At 38.7% G+C, this 22,459-nt stretch overlaps 2 long non-coding RNA genes and 2 pseudogenes across 2 annotated transcripts; 2 read left to right on the forward strand and 2 right to left on the reverse strand.

Moving 5' to 3' along the window:
- The first annotated feature begins 6,968 nt into the window (after nt 1–6,968).
- On the forward strand, nt 6,969–10,180 carry LOC132645105 (uncharacterized). The gene is made up of 2 exons (XR_009584002.1): nt 6,969–7,282; nt 8,684–10,180. It is a non-coding gene; the product is annotated as an uncharacterized LOC132645105 (long non-coding RNA).
- Nucleotides 7,647–12,784, reverse strand: LOC132645096 (glutamate receptor 2.8-like; annotated as a pseudogene).
- Nucleotides 12,785–13,602: 818 nt separating this feature from the next.
- On the reverse strand, nt 13,603–17,497 carry LOC132616597 (glutamate receptor 2.7-like; annotated as a pseudogene).
- Nucleotides 17,498–18,284: 787 nt separating this feature from the next.
- Nucleotides 18,285–21,053, forward strand: LOC132617783 (uncharacterized). The gene is made up of 3 exons (XR_009573841.1): nt 18,285–18,637; nt 19,780–19,846; nt 20,776–21,053. It is a non-coding gene; the product is annotated as an uncharacterized LOC132617783 (long non-coding RNA).
- The last annotated feature ends 1,406 nt before the right edge of the window (nt 21,054–22,459 follow it).

Here is a 22,459-nt window from a genome sequence, read left to right on the forward strand (position 1 = left end):
GCGAGACGCAGATCACCATCACAGGCAGAACCTGCTAGTCGCAGGTGGTGTCGCACCCTGTGACAGAGAGTTGACATTTTGGCTGCATCATCCGCGATCCGCGGATCACCTTCGCAGGTTGCACCCGCGAGTAGCATGTGCTGCACAGGCATAGCATGTTGCGCAGTTCAGGTTTTTCAACTCTACTTCTCTTTGATTCCATTCCTAATTCTTTTCTTTGATTCTTACAACTAATTAACAACTAGTAATCAACCTTATTAGTTGATAATTAGTTCTTGTGTCTGCATTTCTTTCGTGCCAATTCTTTCGTGCTTTTCGTCGTTTTGCTTCGTTGTTAATTTCTTGGTTCAAGTCCGTTAGATTGAATTGAGTCGTCCGTCTTTCTTAGTCTAACAAGAATATATTCCGACCAAGAGTAGAATTTGAACCCTTGTGACTAGTCGACATTAACAAGTACACAATCTTTGGCGGAAGCAATTTGTGAGGCAATCAAAGGTGCGCATACTTGAGCGATTGTGAGTTGATTTTACTAATCTAACGTGTTTGCTTGTTTTGTTGAGTATCTTAATAGGTACCATGGCTACGGAGGATGAAACTCGAGTTCCCACCGGGGAACTCACACTAGCTAATGTAATGAGGGCCTTACAAGCCTTGAACGATAAGGTGGATAGTATGGGTGGTCGAATGGAAAACATGGATGGTCGAATGGAAAACATGGGTGGTCGAATGGAAAACTTGGGAAGTAGGGTGGAAGCAATTGAGGGAGGTAGTAGGGAGGTCTCATATTCGCCCCGAGTGCAATACCAAGGTGGCACAAGTGGAGCTACTCGAAGCACTTCACTTACATTTTCACCCGGCACCTTCCATCATCTATATAACCCCACTCCCCAAAACACTCCTCAAAACACGACTCTCACCCCACCAAACAACATTCCCATAGGCCAACGGAACAACCCACCCCCGCAAGATCAAACTCCAAATGACCCACATCCAAATGACCCACCCCTAAATGCACCAATGCCACCCCAAAACCGTCCAAACATTCAACAACCAAATGAGGATGAGATAGAGGAAGCTATACTTGAGCACGAACATTATGGTGACCAAGGTTGGAGGCCACGAGGGCAAGCACAAGGAGGTTATCGAGGGAGGGGTGGAAGGCATGGTCCTAACCCTCACATGGGTAGGCAAAGAGGGTACCAAGCTCGTGAAGGGTACCAAGGTCGTGACCATCAAGGTTATGATGACGATGGAGATTTCAATGGGAATCACGGTTATGGAGGAGGGCGAGACACGAGTCTCAATTCCATCAAGGTTACTCTCCCAACCTTCAAAGGAAGTAGTGATCCCGATACATTTCGTGATTGGGTGATGCATTGTGATAGAATCTTCTTGACGAATGACATGTCCGAGGTGAAAAAAATGTCTTACGCCATTGCTCAATTCGAAGGATATGCCTCCACATGGTGGGAAACTCAAGTGAAAGCAAGATTAATTATTGGACTCCTGCCCACACCTACTTGGGATGAATTGAAGGAGGCCATGCGGCGAAAGTATGTCACCGAACGCTACAAACAAGAACAACTCAAGAAGGTGTATACCCTAAGGCAAAACAAAAAGAGTGTGGAAGAATACTATGATGAGTTCCAAATTGTCAAGATGAGAATCGACTTTGACGAGGATGAGTTAAATGCTATGACTCGGTTCCGAGTCGGGTTAAGTGGTGACATTGTCTCCCAAATGAGACTCCACAACTATGAGAGCATTGAAGAAACCCTTCAAGCGGCTATTGAAATAGAGGAGGGTCTCAAGGAAGACAAAATCAATAAGTCAAGGGGCTATGTGAGTTCATGGAACAATAACAAAGAACGAGGAGCCTTCTCCTCCAATTGGCAAAATAATAAGGGCCCCATGCAAGAAGCCAAGAAACCATTTGTGAAGAATGCTCAAGTTGAGAAGCAAGTTGACAAACAACCTCCGAAATTTGCTCCAAAAGAAGGAGGTACGAAAACTCCTATTCAATGTTTTAAATGTCATGGATTCGGTCATAGAGCAAGCGAGTGCCCTAATCGTAGAGCGTTTATTTTGAGAGACACTTATAGTGAGGATGAGGAAGAATGTGAGGAAGGGGGTGATGAGGGCAATCATGAGAATGAACTTCATGATAGTGAAGGGGATGGAGTTGAAGGTGATGATGAGCCTATTGTACCTCTCTATGTGGTGCGACGGACCATGATAAGCAAAGCAATGGATGACCCAAGTCAACGGGAAAATCTCTTCCATTCCAAGTGCATCATTAACCAAAACACTAGCATCATGATCATTGATAGTGGGAGTTGTGTCAATGTTGCTAGTACCACCCTTGTTGATTTATTGAAACTTCCCACCACCCGCCATGAAAACCCGTACAAACTTCAATGGCTCAATGAATGTGGTGAGTTGAAGGTGACTAGGCAAGCTATCATCAAATTCGCGGTTGGGAAGTATCACGATGAGGTGTTATGTGATGTTGTTCCCATGCAAACGTGTCATCTTCTACTTGGCCGACCATGGAAATATGATAGGTCCGTCAACCATAATGGGAGAACTAACCAATACACCCTTGTCCACAATGCTGTCAAACATGTCTTGAATCCCATGACCCCCTCCCAAGTGGGTGAGATCTATAACAAAATGAGGGAGTTAAAGGAGAAAGGACATGGTGCATTGCAAAAGAAGAATGTGGGGGACAAGGGAGTAGAGGAGAGTAGTTCTCAAGAGTTGAGTGGAAAGAAAGGAGAGCTTAGAGAAAAAACCAAGGTGTCACTTTTGGCGAATTGTGGGGAAATTAGGGAGGAATTAGGAGAGCGTCAACCGGTGATTCTCCTCATGCATAGGGACTATGCATTGCACACTAATGAGCTAATCCCTTCTTTTCCTAGTTCTATTTCTTCTCTTTTGCAGGAATTTGATGACGTGTTCCCAACGGAACTCCCAAAGGGGTTACCACCCTTGAGGGGAATTGAACACCAAATTGACTTTGTTCCGGGGTCTCAATTGCTAAACAAACCGGCTTATAGAGCTAACCCGGATGACACTAAGGAGCTTCAAAGGCAAGTGGATGAGCTCCTTGAAAAGGGAGTCGTGCGAGAAAGCATGAGTCCGTGTGCCGTGCCCGTGATCTTGGTGCCAAAGAAAGATGGATCATGGCGCATGTGTGTTGATTGTCGGGCCATCAACAAGATAACGGTAAAGTATCTCCATCCCATACCTCGTCTTGACGACATGCTTGATGATTTGAATGGTTCATGCATATTCTCTAAGGTAGATCTTAGGAGTGGGTATCATCAAATCCGGATGAAACCCGGAGATGAGTGGAAAACCGCATTCAAGACCAAGTTTGGTCTATATGAATGGTTGGTGATGCCTTTTGGTCTCACTAACGCTCCTAGTACTTTCATGCGTTTGATGAATCATGTCATGAAACCTTTTATTGGCAAATTCGTGGTTGTGTACTTTGATGATATTTTGGTGTATAGTAAAACCATGGATGAGCATGTTTTTCACTTGAAATGTGTGTTTGAAGTGCTTAGACAAGAACAACTTTATGCTAATGTTGCTAAATGCTCTTTTTGTGTTGATGAAGTTGTTTTCTTGGGTTTTGTTGTGAGTTCAAGGGGCGTTGAGGTTGATGAATCCAAAATAGATGCTATTAAGAATTGGCCAACTCCTAAGTCCATTGGTGATATTAGAAGTTTTCATGGATTGGCTAGTTTTTATAGGCGGTTTGTTAAGGGGTTTAGTACCATAGCCGCTCCTTTGACCGAGGTAATCCGAAAGGATAAACCTTTTTCTTGGGGTGTGGAGCAAGCCAAGGCTTTTGAAACTCTAAAACAAATGCTTAGCTCCGCCCCGTTGTTGCAATTACCCGATTTTGACAAAATCTTTGAAATGGAATGTGATGCTAGCAAAGTAGGTATTGGTGCCGTTTTGATGCAAGACCAAAAACACATTGCCTATTTTAGTGAAAAGCTTAAGGGTGCGACGTTGAACTACTCCACCCATGATCTTGAATTGTATGCTTTGATTAGAGCTTTGGGTAATTGGCAACACTACTTGTGGCCTAAAGAGTTTGTGATTAGGACCGATCATGAGTCCTTAAAGCATCTTAAGGCCCAAGGAAAGTTGAACAAAAGGCATGCTAAATGGGTTGAATTCCTTGAAACCTTCCCTTATGTAATCCAATACAAAAAGGGAAAGGAGAATGTAGTGGCGGATGCCCTATCAAAGAAACATGTTTTGATTAATACCTTGTCTTCCAAATTGATGGGTTTTGAAAGCTTGAAGACATTGTATCCCGAGGACCCCGTCTTTGCAAAAATCTTTCTAGATTGCGAAGAGTGGGAAATGGAGAGGTGTATTAGGGATAGGTCTTCTACTCTCTATTCTAGGTTTGATGGTTTCTTGTTCAAAAACAAGCGTTTGTGTGTGCCCATGAGCTCTTGGAGAGAATTATTTGTGAGGGAGGCACACAATGGGGGATTGATGGGACATTTTGGGATTGATAAAACTTTGGGAATTCTTGAGGAACAATTTTATTGGCCTCATATGCGGAGGGATGTGGCTAAGATTTGTGGCCAATGCATTGAATGTCGCGGCGCCAAGTCTAGACTCCTTCCCCATGGTTTGTATACCCCTCTCCCCACCCCTCAACAACCTTGGGTTGATATTTCGATAGATTTTGTGTTGGGTTTGCCTAGAACCAAAAGGGGTAAAGATAGCATCTTTGTTGTGGTTGATCGATTTTCTAAAATGGCTCATTTCATTGTTTGTCATAAAGTTGATGCTGCTCCTCATGTTGCCTCTTTGTTTGTTGAACATGTGGTAAAGTTGCATGGTATTCCCAAAACCATTGTGAGCGACAGGGATCCAAAATTTCTTAGCCACTTTTGGAAAGAATTGTGGGGACGACTTGGTACTAAATTGTTATTTTCTACCTCTTGTCACCCACAAACCGATGGCCAAACCGAAGTTGTCAATAGGACCTTGGGTTCTATGCTTAGGGTCATGGTTAAAGGAAAATTAGCATCTTGGGAAGATCAATTGCCTTTGGTTGAATTTGCTTACAATAGAGTCATTCATAGCACTATTGGCATGTCACCTTTTGAAGTGGTTTATGGTTTTAACCCCCTAACCCCTTTAGATCTAACCCCTTTATCTCAAGATGTTGTGTTGAGTTTAGATGGCAACAAACGAGCCGAGGCAATGAAGAAGTTGCATGAGAAAGTGAGGCTTCACCTTGAGAAAAAGAATCAAGAAACGGCCAAGAGAGCAAACAAGGGTCGCAAACGAGTTGTGCTTGAACCGGGTGATTGGGTTTGGGTACATTTACGAAAAGAGAGGTTTTCCAACAAAAGAAAGACCAAGTTGATGCCTAGAGGAGATGGTCCATTTGAAGTACTTGAACGACTCAATGATAATGCATACAAAATTGATCTCCCACCCGAATACCAAGTTCATAACACTTTCAATGTGTGTGATCTCTCTCCTATGGTGGTGCAAGATGATGACCCCTTAAATTTGAGGACAAATTCTTTTCAAGAAGGGGAGAATGATACAATTCGAGTGGCATCAAGACCTTTTACAAGGAGCCAAGCGAGGGAACTTCAAGCTATGCAAGCATTGTTCATGAGGAGGGACATGCTTGAATACACTCTAGCACCTTTCCGAGGATTTCAAGTGTTCATGATAGCATGGGAGGATGGTTTGGAGAAGAGGGTTGAAGATGGTCATACTTGCAATGTGGCTATTACTTGAAGATTTGCAAATTCAAGCTTTATTCCCAAAAGAAGACACCCAAACAAGGCCCTTATTTCATTAAGGGTAAAAGTGTAATAGTGTAGTTGTCTTCTTTTGAGCCTTAGTATAAGTAGTAGTTTCTTTCATTTTAGAAGACTTAGATTATTTTGATTATTATTACTTGATATTTGGATATTGTAACTCTTGAGAGTTGAGTGATTGTTAGCCTTGGATTGGGTGTTTGTTGAGAGGATAGGTTATTAGGGATTTTAATCCCTCTTGGTCATCCTACGAATTTGGTTGCTTCTTGTTCTTCAATTTAGAGGTCTTAGTTTTTTATAACTTGGGTTGCTAAATTAAGTCTAAGTTATGTCAAATTATCTATCTCTTTTATTTCTTGCATTTTCCTTGTTGTTTCGTTTCCAATATTGTATCACAAGTGATATGAAAGTTCTTGAAACAACAATTCCCGTAGTTGTTGGTTCAAGAACTTTAGTACTATTTGTTACAACAAATTGGGAGTTGTTGTTTCAAGAACTTTAGTACTACTTGTTACAACAAATTTAATAGTTGTCGAGCAACTAATGTAGTTGCCCAACAACTAATGTACGTAGTAGTCCAACAACTCCCGTAGTTGTTCGCGACTGCAAAAGTTTATTTATGGGTTCTAAAATTTATTTTCAGAAATCACTCAAATCACCATTGAATAATCTCAAATTTGATATTTAGCTTCTCTCAGGTGTTTACAATGATTTTCAAGAACACCCACTCAAAATAATAACCAATTTTTAGATCCGAATTTTCAACTTCAACAAACCGAACAATGGAGTTTTAATTTTTTCTAACACCAACTCTCCTTTCAAATAGTGTTTTAACAATCTATTTAAGCACAAATAAATAATATTTACTTAATTGTGCAAAAATTCACCAACTATTTTCAAATTTCAATCACAAAATTATAACCCAAAAGTTTCACAACTCAAGAATGAAAGAAAATTTAGGCCATGTATTGCCTTCGGATTTTTGAAAAGAAAGAGATTTTTTTGTATCTCTAAGTTCTGAATATTACAAGTTAGTGAAGAGGTTCTCTAAGTTTTAAATATTACAAGTTAGCTCCCTTTTCCTTAATTAGTGAAGAGGCTCCCATATTTCTTAATTAGTGTTTAAGTGAGTTAAAAAAAATAAAAATAAGACCCACTTGTCCTTTTTTTTTTAAAATGAAGTCTGTCCTCTTAACTTGTCCCTTCAAGATATAACCAAATCGTTCACTGTGATTTAACTGAAGAAATATAAACTCTCTCTCATTCTTCCACTGTGATTTGGACTTCAATAACCAAATCATTCTTTCCAATCGGAAATTCTCTGTCTTCGTTTAATGAAGATCTTTTATGTATTTGCTTATTTTGTGCTTTGTAAAGGAATGCTTGCTAGGCTCCCTTCTTAATTTTGTGGAGAAGATAATTTAGTCTTTATTTGCTGAAATAATTGATAGTTCACTGTTTTGGTGAGTGCTCTCTTGGATTCTCTGTGAAGATTATCATGCCTTTGAGTTGTTCGATGAAATTCCTCTGTGGAATGTTTGAATGTGACACTTCTGACATCATAATCACTACTGCATTAGTACTATTTATTTACCTCTAAGAGCATCTAAAAAAATGATATATTAGAGATTAACAGTGCTTAGAATTATTACCTAATTAGAAGAAATCATATGTCACAGCACATGCTAATCTTTTTTGATTTATGATGAGATATGCCATAGTCGAATGAGCAGTTTGAATGTATAATTTGTGGTTATCTAAAAGAAGCTAAAAGGAGGATTTGTAGAATTCAATGTGAGATGTCACAATTGGATAAAGCTTGTTCAGTTTTGTTGGCTTGAATTGCTGGAAGCTAGGCATAAACTCAGTTAGAGAGCTCTTAGTTGCGGTTTCCAATGCCAATTGTTGCTGTCCAGTGTGTATTTCAAGCACAAACTCAGTTGCATTAGGACTTAAACTTCGATTATTATTGATTTTGGAAGAGGAATTGGTCACCTGTACTTCTTTACTTACACAATGCTACTTCTTTAAGATATTTTGTTTGGCCCCAGTATGGTGATTTCATTTAGTGAAGTGTCATAACATGTTTCTTTTTTTTTTTTTTACAAAGTGAAAATAATCCTATCAAGTCAGCTCCATGAAATGTGTTCTACTTCTATTCATCATCTCACTATTTGTTAATGTTTTGTTCGTCTTTGTCGGCTTAGATATTGGAATTCAATCAAATGGTCTTCTGATAGTAGGTTATTTTTTTCTTTCTTTCTTTCTTTTAAGACAAAGGAAGAAAAGGGATATAGTAAACTGGTTTTGCTTATGGCATCTGAAAACCTTCTTCATTAGTCCGTGAGCATTGATAAATGATGTTCTGTTCCTATTCCTCTGAAATCTTTCATTTGCCCACCTGAAAACCTGGATGAAAACAGAGGCAAATACTTCTTTATTTACTTGGTTAAACTTCTGAACCAGCAATTTCAACATGGAACATAAATATAAGTGGAAAATTAGTAAAATTTCAATAAGTAGTAAATTCTGAACCCATATTACAGTAGTGCATTGAATTCAATCGTGAGAACTTAAAGGTTAAACCCATCAATCTAAATTCTGGAGCTGCCTCTTGATGCAAATATTATGGCCAAGAGCGACAACATTATAAAAAAAGCTATAACTAACCCTAAAGCAGCTTATATCTGTACAATCTCTTGTATGGCCCTATTCAGGTGTGTCACAATTATAGTAGCAAGCTATATGTATCACCTTTCTTCAATTGTCCCTGTAATGGTTTCATGAACTGGAGTTCCAGGGAGCGACAAAGTTATATTGTAATCTGGTTTAACTAACCCTAAAGTTAGCTCATCTCTGTACAGTCCCTTGTAGGGCCCTATTCAGTCTCTCTTCAACTGTCCCTGTAATGGTTTCATGAAGTGGAGTTCCAGGTTCTGTTGTAGAGAACCCTTCAGCAGCAGGGGATGCTCCTATGGCGTCAGAAATTCTGATTTCTGGTCTTTGCAAAGGAAGGTCAGGTAATATTTCAGGGGAAGCTTCACTTGCTGTGAACAGCGTAGCCGTTTGGCCTTCACTGCCTTCAGATGGCTTTTCTGATTTAGAATTAGAGTTGTCTTTCTCTTCATCAAAGACTTTTGCTAGTGCAGAGAGCTTTTGCCCTATAGAATCATCAGTGGCTAAGATTTCTCTATTCTGATAAAGGAAACTGAGGAAGAATACGAGAAGAGCGGAGCCTGCTGATACACCAGCTATGAGGAAAAGGCCTTTAAAACTATCTAGCGTGAGACTATCAGATGTTATAGCCATTTCATTTTGCTCTGGACAATCTGTTTCATTCCCAAACCATTTCTGAATTATTTCAGTCATAAACTCTCCCTCCACCACCTTCAAGACTGCTCTTGAGACGTCAGGTACCAAAGGAGATCCTTTTGGAAATGCCTGTAAGAAGTTGCGGGAAAATAAAAGATTAGATCATTGAGTAAACCACAGACCATTCTAAATAAATGTACTTTCTGAAACATCACTGGAGTGCGACAATCTTACGAATCCAAAGCCGGCGGCCTTGTATGTCGGACCGACCATAATATACTTCCTGCAGTACTTGTTGAGGAAGAGTCTGATGTAAGGCAGTTCATCAACAATTGCACTAACACCTCCATTTTTACTTCCTCTTGAGAGGGCATCATTATACTCTTCCAATGTGCTATAACTTCTGAACTTGGAGCTGTCAAATTTCATGCGCTTCAAGACGTCTTTGACAAAGGAACCTTTTTGGTACCCAACATATTCTCCATTCCTGATGAGATCATTGATGTCTGTTATAGTAGGTTGGAGCTGTTACACTGTTAACATAGATGTTAAGTTGGCTGAATAACTTGATGTCAGCACCAGAACCACGAAAACCCACACAATCAGCACAAATCTTGTCAAGTTACTTGTTACCCTCTCTTCTGCAACAACCAACCATATATATGATATTGTTGAGAAACAAGGAGAAATCCTAAAGCTTTCGTATATAATTTGCATTGAGCCAAAGACTTACTATGAGCAAAAACGAGAGTTGAGAAGGAAAACCAGAATATCACCCCAACTTGCTTGTGTTTGGGTCCTCGAAACTCTTTGTTAACACGATGTTCGAGTACCCAAACCACAAAACCAGTGAAGACGAAGAATGCTCCGGTTGTTATCCAAAGCTCACTCTTTAGAGGTTTCAAGAAAATCCAAGCATTCTTCCTATCATCATCCCTTACTGGCACAACTGCAGAAATACCCGACTTTGAAAAAGGTAATGAGAAATCCACATGCTCGGATCGGCTAGCTAAAATGGTCACATTACCTACAACTGCATCATATTCCTGGTCAAGCAAACATTGATTATTGCAGTATTTATGGTTGGTCGCAAAAGCAGAAAGTAGATAATAAAGTCCCGAAAAGGAGCGTGTAAGTAAGGTATTCAGCCATAGAGATTAATTCAAACAAGGACTGGGTACTACCTTGGAAGTGATCTTGTAAACAAGATCATCATAGTCTGGAAGATTGAGGCTATCTGGTATTGCAAAATGGAATAAATTCTTAAGGGGCAGCATATGGCAGAGATTGGATGACTTCTTTGAAGACATCTGCACAGAAACCAGTTGCAGTTACTGCTTGTGTTTTTGAATCTCTTTCCACTTTAATGAATTGCTCCAGCCCTCCCTTGACAGGAACTCCAACCCTTAACCTCTTCCCACTTGTGGGTATATCCCAGCCTCTCGGAACAATAGTAGATTCACCAGGCCAAATGATGGGCCGTAGTTGCTTATTATTACTTTTAACTGTTTTACTATTCATCTTCAGTTTATACGAAATGCCATCCTTCTCAGTCCAGAATCCAATGCTTCTCTCTCCTTTCCCAATTATATTCACAATCTGATATGGGTATGGCTGCAGTTCTCCATCAACGACACAGAAATCACCACTTAGTCCTGTTTTTAGCTCTGTGTTTTGCATAGAGTCAATGAGAAGAGATCCCACTTCTGAGGTTCCAAGTGCATCTAAGTCTGTTAAGTTCTCTCTAGTGTCAGGTTTCTTTGATTTTGGGATAGCAGTAGTGCCCACTTTCTCTACTGCTTCTGCTAATGAGGTGATGCTATCATATGCCCATAGCCCGAATATATTGAGTTCTACTTGGTCCGTGTCTGGATACTCTTGACGAAATCTCTTTCTCCATCTCTTGGTGAAATTGTTAAGTTCATTTGATCTTGGAACATAAGGTTTTACACCCAGAACACCTTGCATTGATGATTCAATTACTGAAGGATCTACCAGGTCCAGAAGACTAGTTAGCACATCTGTGATTATCCATGCATATCCACTGCTCATCATCCCAGCTTCTTTGGCCTTGAGGAAAAGTCGCGAGGCAAGAGATGGTTGCAAGTGCATGATGAACACCCTGGTTTGCATTGTATTCAACTTGTATAGCTCCCTGAGGATTTGATCGTCATTGGCTGAAGGAGAAATAACACTTCTATAGGAGACTAAAGTGTTGATTTCCTGTAAGGTTTCAGTCAAATGTGGAACTATCCCTGTTCCATAGGAGCTATCCTCGTAGATGACTACAATCTCCCTCCAATTAAAGTTCTTAACAATTGCTGCAATGGCTTTAGTCTGGCTGGAAGAAGGAAGTGCTCCTCTGATGAAATAGGGATTTTCTTTGACCGAAAGTGAAGGACTTGTTGCTGGAGAAATGATCGGGACTTTCACTCTGTTCCCTAAGTCGATTACAAAATCAGTCTGTGTAGACATTTGTGGCCCAAAGATAGCTTTTACTCGGACATCCTTTAGCAAGTATATGGCTGCACACACACAATCAGACTATAATAAATTGTCTGAACATCTCTTTCAAAATAGGAAAACCAAAGGGAAAAGTAATATTTTAGAGAAAAAGAAGTGCTAATAGGGCATGCATGAATAAACTAACTATCAGTGTTTTTTTGAAAACCAACTATCTATCAGAGTGTTGAAGCAACGAGAAAAAGATATGCTAGTTTAACAAACGTAAATCATGGAGCTGAATTTACCAGCAGATGCTGCTTCAACAGCATCTTTCTTCGAATCCGTCAAGTGAGGGACTATCCTAATGGCACTGCGATTAGCGGCATGGTAATCTGCAAGAGCTAGTAAGATAGATGTGTGCATTACTTTTCCCACATCTGTCTCCAGATCAAGAATTATGCCGACATCCACCTTTACAGCACTAGTGTTATTATCTTCACCTCTTATTTGACTTGCGTAATGGCAAAAGCTAATGATGGAGACAAGTTGAATGAAAAGAATTAGGAATTGGCATCTTGGATTGTGCATTTGAAAAACTCTGGTAGCAAATCGTCTTGGGAGTTGGGCAAGAAGCAGTTGTTCATGTGCAAGTAACCACCTTTCAGAGATGTGTCTAAAGCTCTCTCTTAACTGTGTGGCTCTAGATATATAGGTTCAGAATCATGTAACTTCATTAACTTCTTCTATAATTAATAAGACTAGACCCCATAAACTGTAGAAAGAAAAGCCAAAGTTTTCAAGGAACAAATGGTTGAAAATATTCGTTTGGTTATTGAGAGAGAGGACTTTTCAGACATGCTACACCGCAAGCTAGTAAGATATCTCCTCAGTTTGACCTAATCAAAAACTGACTAAAGGAACACAGTGACAAAATTGTTTTGGTTGAACGTACTCATTCCCCCAATGCCCAATGACTTTTGTATTCATTTGATGCCGACTATCTAGAGCATATTGAATAGACTTTCCATATTTTGGCAATGGCAGGGGGAGTAAGACAAATTTAGTTGGGTGAAAGTTTAGTTACAAATCCTAAGAAAATTATACCTGTAAAAGAACCATTGTGTCTCTGACTTAGATAAGGCTACTATTAGTAATCTTAGTTTACGCGTTTTCAGTCTAGAATTGGTCGGTAGTAATTTGCTTGCACACCAAACAAGCAAACACATCCACCAATCCGATTGACCAATATTACTAGACTAGATAGGGTCATTGTATGGGAATGGATTATTGCAAGTTAAATGTCAGAAGAAATTAACTAGGACGAGGTTGGCTCTTAGTGATGATTATGTAGGTGTCAATGTCATTGGTTCAATTTATATATAATTGTTAATGTAAGAGGAAGCTGCTTGGGAAATTACGTATTTGATGTTGAAATGAACATATTACTGCTTTTCTTCCATGCAGTGGTGATTCTAAAATATTTCCTTATTTATGTTATCCATTACTATAGTCGTTATCTGCTATGATCACATATAACCCCGTCTTTTCATATTTTATGAACAAAATAATGCAATCTAAAAGTAAGTTAGCATCTTATGTGTTAATTTTATTTTATAGTTTTTGTTCTATCTGGGTAACAAAACTGCCTCATTTGATGCGTTGAATTCTTTCATGACATAACTTCGTTAAATTATATCCCCTACTAAATAGTGATGACAAAAACAAATATAAAAATAAATTAAACGTGCTTTCACAAATTGCCTTGCACTTTTATTCTTTAGATCGCATTTGATTTTGTGTCCTTTTCTCATTTGTTGTTTTTTTCCTTTTTTCTCTTAATAGTAGACTAACGGTTGAAGGCCACAAAATCAATACTGCTCTGATGTACTAAATTGATCTTTTGTTTTTTTATTTTCTTTCCTGTCTGGTGATTGAAAGTAATAGGAATCTAACAAACTTAAACTTTAAGAAAGTAAAGAATGCAAGTCGAAAGAGGCAAAACCAAAGAAGAAAACCATGGCAGAGAACTAGTGTTTTATTTTGAAAGCAAAAACACCACAATACCTCGTCGAACAAAAACTGTAGGATATCTCAAACATGAACAAATCACAAAAACTGATATCTACTAACCCATTCATACATTTTGTACCGTTTCTATCAAAATGACAGTCAAAGTAGAATTAGCAAAATAATGTGTACTTATAACCAGCTACACAAATATTCATTTGACCGGGTGATGCAAGTATTAGGATATCAAAGAGGCTCGGTAAGACCACACAACCATGGGGTATAACTTGATGTCAGAACCTGAACCACAAAAACTCACACAATCATCACAAATCTTGTTAAGTTACTTGTTATCTTCTCTCCTGCAACAACCAGCCATATATATGATTTGAGAAACAAGGAGAAATCCTAAAGCTTTAAACCTAAGCTATATTTGTATAGCCACCATGTCTTTCAAGCCTTTTCCTGTATTTAACAAGTGAAGACTATCCTGTTGTGGCTGATACACTATTACAAAACTAATTTTTCCTTATCAAAAAGAAATCCTAAAGCTTTCGTATATAATCTGCTTTTGAGTTAGCGATTTACTATGTGCAAAAACGAGAGTTGAGAAGGAAAACCAGAATATCATCCCAACCTGCTTGCATTTGGGTCCTTGAAACTCTTTGTTTACATGATGTTCGAGTACCCAAACCACAAAACCAATGAAGACGAAGAATGCTCCAGTTGTTATCCAAAGCTCACTTTTTAGAGGTTTCAAGAAAATTCAAGTATTCTTCCTGTCATCATCCTTTACTGGCACAACTGCTGAAAATACCCAACTCCGTAAAAGGTAATGTGAAATCCACATACTCGGATCGGCACGTTAAAATGGTCACATTACCTACAACTGCATCATATTCCTGTTCAAGGCAAACAGTGATTATTGCAATATTTATGGTTGGTCCTCCTCAGCCAAAACAAAAAACAGAAAGTAGATAAGAAAGTCCTGAAAGGAGCATGTAAGCAGGGGTGGACCCACGTTCATCTAAGGGGTGTCGGGGCGACAACCCTTCGTCAATTTTTTTTATTAAATACATATATAAATAATTTTCGAAAACGTACATGTTGTATTAGATGACACCAGGATAAAATGAAACACCTGGGCTGATGGTTAGGAGTGCTGATTTTGAGCTTGGAATCAAGGGTTCGAATCTCCTTGTGTGCATTTTGTGCAACTATTTAAGCTTTTAAAATGGATTGAGTCACTGTTAACTTGATATGTTAAGGTTCAGAACCTAATATTTGCTGTAATTCTATTTATTTTTTACATAAATATATCTTTGTTTGGTATCAAAAATAGCGGATACAGTTGAACCTGTGGCACTAAGACTACATCCATTATTGATTATGGTAGTCCTTTGGCCACTTCTTTAAATGTCGACACCGCTGGTTGAAAATCATGCATACGCCATTGCATGTAAGGTATTCAGTCAAAGAGGTCAATTTACACAAGGATTTGGTATTACCTTAGAAGAGACCTTGTGAACAAGATGATCATAGTCCGGAGAAGTGGGGATATTTGGTATTTGAAATGGAATAAATTCGTAAGGGAGAGCATACGGCAAAGACAGGATGACTTCTTTGAAGACATCTGCACTTAAACCAGTTGCAGTGACTGCTTGTGTTTTCGAATTTATTTCCACTTTAATGAATTCATCCAGCCCTCTATCGACGGCAACTCCAACCCTTAACTTCTTCCCACTTGTGGGTATATCCCAGCCTCTCGGAACAATAGTAGATTCACCGGGCCAAATTATGGCTCCTAGTTGCTTATTATTACACTTAGCAGCTGTTTTACCAATCATCTTCAGTTTACATGAAATTTCATCTTTCTCTGTCCAGAATCCAATTGTTCTCTCTGCTTTCCCAATTATATTCACAATCTGATATGGGGAAGGTTGCAATTCGCCATCAACGATGCGGAAATCACCACTTAGACCTTTTTTTAGCATTATGTTTTGCATAGAGTGAATGAGCAGGGATCCCAACTCTGAGGTTCCGAGTGCATCCAAGTCCGTTAAGTTCTTTCTAGTGTCTGCTTTCTTGAATTTTGGGATGGAAGTGCCACCCACCTTTTCTACTGCTTTTGTTAATGCTTTGATTCCATCATACGGCCCCCAAAAACATTGAGTTCTACTGTGTCCATGTCCGGATACTCTTGACGGAATCTCCTTCTCCATCTCTTGGTGAAATTGATAAGCTCATTGGTTCTTGGAACATAAGGCTTTATACCAAGAACACTTTGCATTGATGACTCAATCACTGAATGATCTATCGAGTAGGACTCGTTAGCAGATCTGTGATGATTTATGCATATCCATCGCTCATCATCCTGGCTTTTTTCGCCTCGAGAAAAAGGCTTCTGGCAAGTAATGGTCGCAAGTGCACAATGAAGACCCTGGTCTGCGTTGTATTCAACTTGTATAGCTTGCTGAGGATTTGATCATCATTGGCTGAAGGAGAAATAACACTTCTATAGGAGACAAAAGTGCTGATTTCCAGTAAGGCATCAGTCAAATGTGGAACTATCCCGGTTCCATAGGGGCTATCCTCGTAAATGACTACAACCTTCCTCAAATCAAAGTTCTTAACAATTGCTGCAATGGCCTTAGTCTGGCTGGAAGAAGGAAGTGCTCCTCTGATGAAGTAGGGATTTTCCTTGACTGTAAGTGAAGGACTTGTTGCTAGAGAAATGATGGGGGCTCTTACTCTTCTCCCTATGTCAATCACAGAATCAGTTTGTGTAGACATTTGTGGTGCAAAGATAGCTTGTACTTGGACTTCCTTTAGCAAGGGTATGGCTGCAGATGCACAATCAGAGTATAAGAAATTTTCTGAACATTCGTTCCAAAATAGGAAAGGGCAAATTACAACCAAATAGCATTCGGCCATCTAGTTTACAAAATATGTACACATTGTATAGGTAGTTTATCGTTTATATTAAATATACATATAATATACATACCTATATTTATAATATACACGCCTATACATATACAAGCATACCTATTCGAAGTGTATAGGTAGTGTATACTTCGGCCTTGTTTGGTAAACTATATGGCCAAGGGTATATTTATGCAAGTATCCCAATAGGAAAACCAAAGGGAAACAAAAGAAAATTTTGGAAAAAGAGGACAACTTGTGCAAATAAGGCATGAATAACTAGCTACCAGAGTATATCTGACTCGTGAAGCAAAGAGAGTAAGATATTCTAGTTTAACAGAAGTAAATCAATAAGCTAATATATATGCTGCTGAATTTACCTGCGGATGCTGCTTCAACATCATCTTTCTTGGAATCCCTCAAATGGTGGACTATCCTAACGGCACTGCGACTAGCGGTGGCATGGTAATCTTCAAGTGCTATTAAGATACATGTGTGCATATATTACTTTTCCCACATCTGTTTCCATATCAAGAATTATGCCCACATCCATTTTTACTACACCCGTTTCATCTTCACCTCATATTGGGATTATGTAGTGGTAAAAGCTAATGATGGAGACTAATTGAATCAAGAATATAAGCAAGTGGCATTTTGGAGACTGCATTTGAAAAACTCTGGGCAAGTAGTTTTAGAGTTGGGCAATGAGTTGTGCTTGTGCTAGTAACCACCTTGCAAAGATATTCTGCAGCTCTCTCAAAAGGGTGTCTCTGGATATATAGCCTCCGAATGAGGGAATTCTATAGACTTCGATCAATAAAGACCTTGACTACTATAAGTCCAAACCATAATTAATGTAGAAAGAAAGGACAAAGTTGAAGTTTTCAAAGAAAGCCGAAGTCAAGTTTCTGTTCTCCAGTTGCTAAACGTTTGGTTGGGTGTTAGAACAATGTATTGGGGAAGTCTTTAGGGATATTTTTGAAGAACAGTTCTTGCAAAATAATGTGTTTTACTAGTTGTAAAAAAATCAATTTTTTTGTGAATGTGCAACTTTTTTGACAAGGAACTCCTAAAAGATATTAACTCGACAAGTTTTACATAAGAAGTCGATAAATTTCCCGGAACAAAGTTTGGTGAAGAAGGGAGTGATATTGCAAGGCAGTACAGGAAAAGGGATCCATGGTCTCATGTTTTCATACCAATGGGCAAGTCTAGCTTGCTGGGCAACGCAATTATTTGGTTGTATTCGAATATATATATATATATATATATATACACACACACCCCATGATCAATTTACGTGCATTTTAGTCAGTTTATATGATTTGGTATCTAACACCTGGTGCGGGTAAATATTTACCAAGTAGTAGAAGTCATTGTCTCTCAACTTATCTTCTAACTATATGTTTTTGGGTGTGTTTGGTATTGAAGGAAAATATTTTCTTGAAAAGTAAGTAATTTTCTTGTTTATTTTCTGGTGTTTGATAAGTATACAAAATATATTATTTCAAGAGCATTTATATGTAAATCCAGGAAAACACTATGGAGTATGTTACGTCCCGTATTTTTTATACATTGGGACAACCCGGATTAACTATGATAATTTAAGGCCAAGACTATTCCGGGATTTGAAGTCGGGACTTTTGACCATTTGATTTTATTTTGAGACATAAGTTATATATGAAATTGTTGGCATTGAACACTTAGGAAATATTGGGACCACAATTTATAAAATTGGAATTAAAAATCTTGCCCAAAAAATGGCCTTGTAGCCGTGTGGTCCACAAAAAGGTCCCACACATTGTGTGGCCAATTTTAATTGGTCCAACACATTGTGTGGGCCAAGGACATAGAGATATTTTGTGGAGCCTTAAAAGAAGACTTCTAATTCATCTTTCCTCACTTAACACTTAGAAAGAAATAAAGCCAAGTTGAAGAGCTTCACCATGAAGCTCACGGCCAAGGGTGGAGAAAAACCAACTCCACTTCAAGCCTTCCAAAAATTAATTATTTGGTTCAAACCCACTATATTGAGGTCCCTAAGTGGCGTGGAAGTATCGTTTGGGTCATCCAACCACTTATTTTGCCCATTTGCAAACCCTAGCCTATTGGGGGATTGAAGAAGAAAGGTGAGTTCTAATCTTGTTTTTGTGTTATAAAGGTTGTATGCATATTGTAGTATGTTAATATGGGTGAAAATCATGAAATATGGAATGTTGGAGTTGGGTTGTGTGATGGGTGTGTTAGCCGTGTAATGTGGGTGTGATTGTGTAAATGGGTGTTGTGATTGAATTGATGAATTAATTGTTTGTAGCGTATTTGATTGTTGTAGAGTGAAGAAATAAATTAGAACCATCTATATGTACAAAGGTGGGTGTGGCCGTATATATGGTCCCAAATGTTTGTCAAAGAATGAATTAATATCGCTTAGCGTCGTAATGGTTATTGTGGTGACTTTTATGTTGGAAATGAGAGTTTAATGCCCGAAATTGATATGGTAAATGTGCGGACTGATTTGGAGAGCTTTGTGCATTGAATGCAATCCTTATATATGAGAACCATTCACATATGTATATGTGTAGTGTGGACGAATGTGAGTCATATAATATGCCGAAGATCGCATTATTATCGTTTAAGCGCTTTAGTGTCGTCGTTATGAATTCTAGTGGAAATAAGTGTTTAATGACTTAAGATTGATGTTGTGATTATGCGGGCTGTTTTGAGGCTTGTTGTGCGTTTGACATAATTCGTATATTTTATGAGAAAGCATATCGTTATATTGTGAATTGTTGATACAAAACATGACTTGAAAATGAGGAAAAATGAAAAAAAAAAAAAAAAAAAAAAAAAAAGGGGCTGCTCGGTTAGGGACTGGTTTCGGCCAGCTTGGAGAAAAACAAAATTGGGATCGTTGGAAAAATTATGTGAATGGTTTAGAAGTCCTCTAATATTGTGGGAAAGGATTCGGGTTAATAATCGAATGTACGAACGATATCGTGGCTTGAAAGTAAGCCGTTGAATCGAATGTTTGGAAGGTTGTTGAAAGATGTAAAAGAGAGCTATTAATGTTGTTTTGCCTTTCGAATTGATTATCAATGTTACTAGGTTGGTTATTGTGGTTGTTGTTGTTGATTTTGAGCGAGATAAATTCTCGGGATGGCCTATTTACAGGGGAAGTGCTGCCGAATTTTCTGTAGAATTTAATGATTAGTTGGAAAGAATGGCTTAAGTGCCCTTAGCTAATGTTTGGTATTCGTTGGCGTATTTGTAGACCTTGGGGAGCCCGAGGCGTAGATTGGATATTTACTTTAGATTGGCCATCTTGGAGTGCGTACGAAGTATGTAAGGCAACTTCCTTTCTTTTTGGCATGTCTTAGTTTTTCTTAGGCTAAATTAGAGCCTTAAGGAAATTCCAAATCCGACATCCGAGCATGTTATGATCCGTATATGTTCTTTGGCATTCTTATGCATGATTTGATGAAATATGAATCTTTATGTATTCGAAATAATTGTTCTCCGAACTTTGCACCCAAAGGGTTTCACTTTAAAGAATTCGTAAATTTGGAATGTCATATCTTTCGTATAAATGCTCGGATTGCTCCAATATTTTTATAAGAGTTTGCATTATGTATAATGAGTATGTTTTCCATAAGCGGGCCTGACTTGGGTAAATTCCCGTCCGTGGGTCCCGCGACTTCCCTTTATGTAATTCGGGAACTTTTGAAAGATTAGTATAACCATTATTTCGATTTTCAAATATGACCATTTTGCTTATGTTTGAATTTATGAAAATGATTTTATGCATATGACTACTCACGATTCTATTCGTGCATTCTGTTATTCCTTTCGCCGAGTCCCGGGCCGGTTCTGTTGTCGTGCGCACTTTGTTATACTCCGGAGTTATGCTGTGTTTATGGTTCACCGAGCTACTCGCAAAAGAGGGTCGGGTTCCACTTATATTTGGTGCCATGCTGTGTATGGCGTTATGCGGTGATGTGATACGTGACGGGGTTACGGAGATTTGAAACTTTCTGGTGTTATGCTGTGTTATGGCGCCATCGACGGACGGGCGACCATATTCTGTACCCTATGCATGACTTACATGTTTGAAACTAAACATTTTGATATGATTGGATTTGCACTTATGTTCGGCACTTCTGTTTCGTTTATGTCTCAGGTTTGTTTTCTGTATATTCTGCTTTGCATACTCAGTACATATTTCGTACTGACCCCCCTTTCTTCGGGGGGCTGCGTTTCATGCCCGCAGGTACAGATGCACAGTTTGGTGATTCACCAGTTTAGGACATCCCCTTCTGCTGTTTGGAGTGCTCTTCTCATTTCAGAGCATATATGTTGGTATATATATTTGTTCGCCGAGTATGTATATATATTTGTTCAGGGGTACGGCGGGGCCCTGTCCCGCCATATGATTCGGTTTGTCTGTTTAGAGGTCTGTAGACGTAGTTGTGGGTGTGTGTGCCTACTTCTGTTCCGATGTGTTTGTATGATGCTATTCGTTATGGCAGCCTTGTCGGCGTGCATTGATATCTGTGTTTTGGGCCGTTGTGCCAATTGACAGCCTTGTCGGTTTTTGACATATTTGATAGCCTTGTCGGCTTTTTGAGATATGTGCATATGTTCGGCGATGTACATTCTGCCGCCTCTTTTGATTCTGATATGATGTTTTGTACGCGCAAGATAATATTTGTTCCCAACTCTGTTTAAAAATGATGGATATGAAATCCGTGTTAAGCTTTGCTATGATGATTTAGTTTGTATGTCCGTTTGGGTGCCCAAGTAGGGCACCAGTCGCGGCCCACGGGGCTGGGTCGTGACAGAGTACTGGAGTGGGGAGCGGGAGTGGCGAGGGTGGGGTGGCAAAGAGGTGAGAGTTGGGGGTGGAAGGAGATAATGAGATGGAGTGTCATTTTTTAAATTTATTTTTCCTATTTCTACAAGGAAAGTCGTTTCCTTGATTTTTAAGGAACTCGTTCTCTTAAATAGCGAACCTGACATAAAACAATTGAAATATATTTCCCTCGTACCAAACAGAGTCTTTATAATACGCGTTTTAGTAAATTGTATGCAAATCAAACAGTGAAAAAGACCCAGCAACCGTCTCTTAGTTATGCATGGAATGATTAATGCAATTAGCAGTCGAAGTCAACAAGTAAACGGCAAACACTGTGTCAGTTGGGTCTTGGAGATGGTTAAAGCTCATTGGCTCATTTGTACTAATAGGAAGCTGCTTAGTAAGTTACCTATGATGAAATGAACATATATATATTGACTGGTGACCTTTCATTATTTATGTTTCATAAATATGGTGGAGTCACTACTAAAAAAAAGGACATTTTCGACCAAAAAATTTCGACCACATTTTTGGTCGGAAAAAAATCGACCACGCGCGGTCAAAAAATTAAGAATTTTAATTTTTTTTTTCAGTAGTATTTCGACCACACGGGGTCGATTTTTTAAAATGAAAATACAATTTCGACCACGTGTGGTCGAAATTAATTTTTGTATAAATAATAAATGAAAAACGTTATGATCTGCTCTTGTTGTTCTTTTCTTCCTAGCACCTCTATTATAAATTCATTAAATAGATACTATTATTTTTTGGATAGATTTAAAAAAAAAATGATATAAATTGAGACGAGGAGAAAGTATAAATTAAGTTAACAATGGATGCATGTAGGGGTGTTCATGGATCGGTTTGGATCGGTTTTGGGTTAAAACCAAAACCAAACCAGTATAGTCGGTTTTTAAAATTATTAAATCCAAACCAAACCAAATATAATACATATCCATCGGTTTGTTCGGTTTGGGTTGGTTTTTTGGTTTTTAAGAAAACTAACGGTATTTCTCTCTTTCACGTTTTTTCCCCCTACAATTAGGAAATAATTTTCTATCATTTTTCAACTTATAATTCATTATTGCCCTTTTATTGT

Source organism: Lycium barbarum, chromosome 1 (assembly GCF_019175385.1).
Source record: "Lycium barbarum isolate Lr01 chromosome 1, ASM1917538v2, whole genome shotgun sequence".
In the NCBI taxonomy this organism is placed as follows: domain Eukaryota; kingdom Viridiplantae; phylum Streptophyta; class Magnoliopsida; order Solanales; family Solanaceae; genus Lycium; species Lycium barbarum.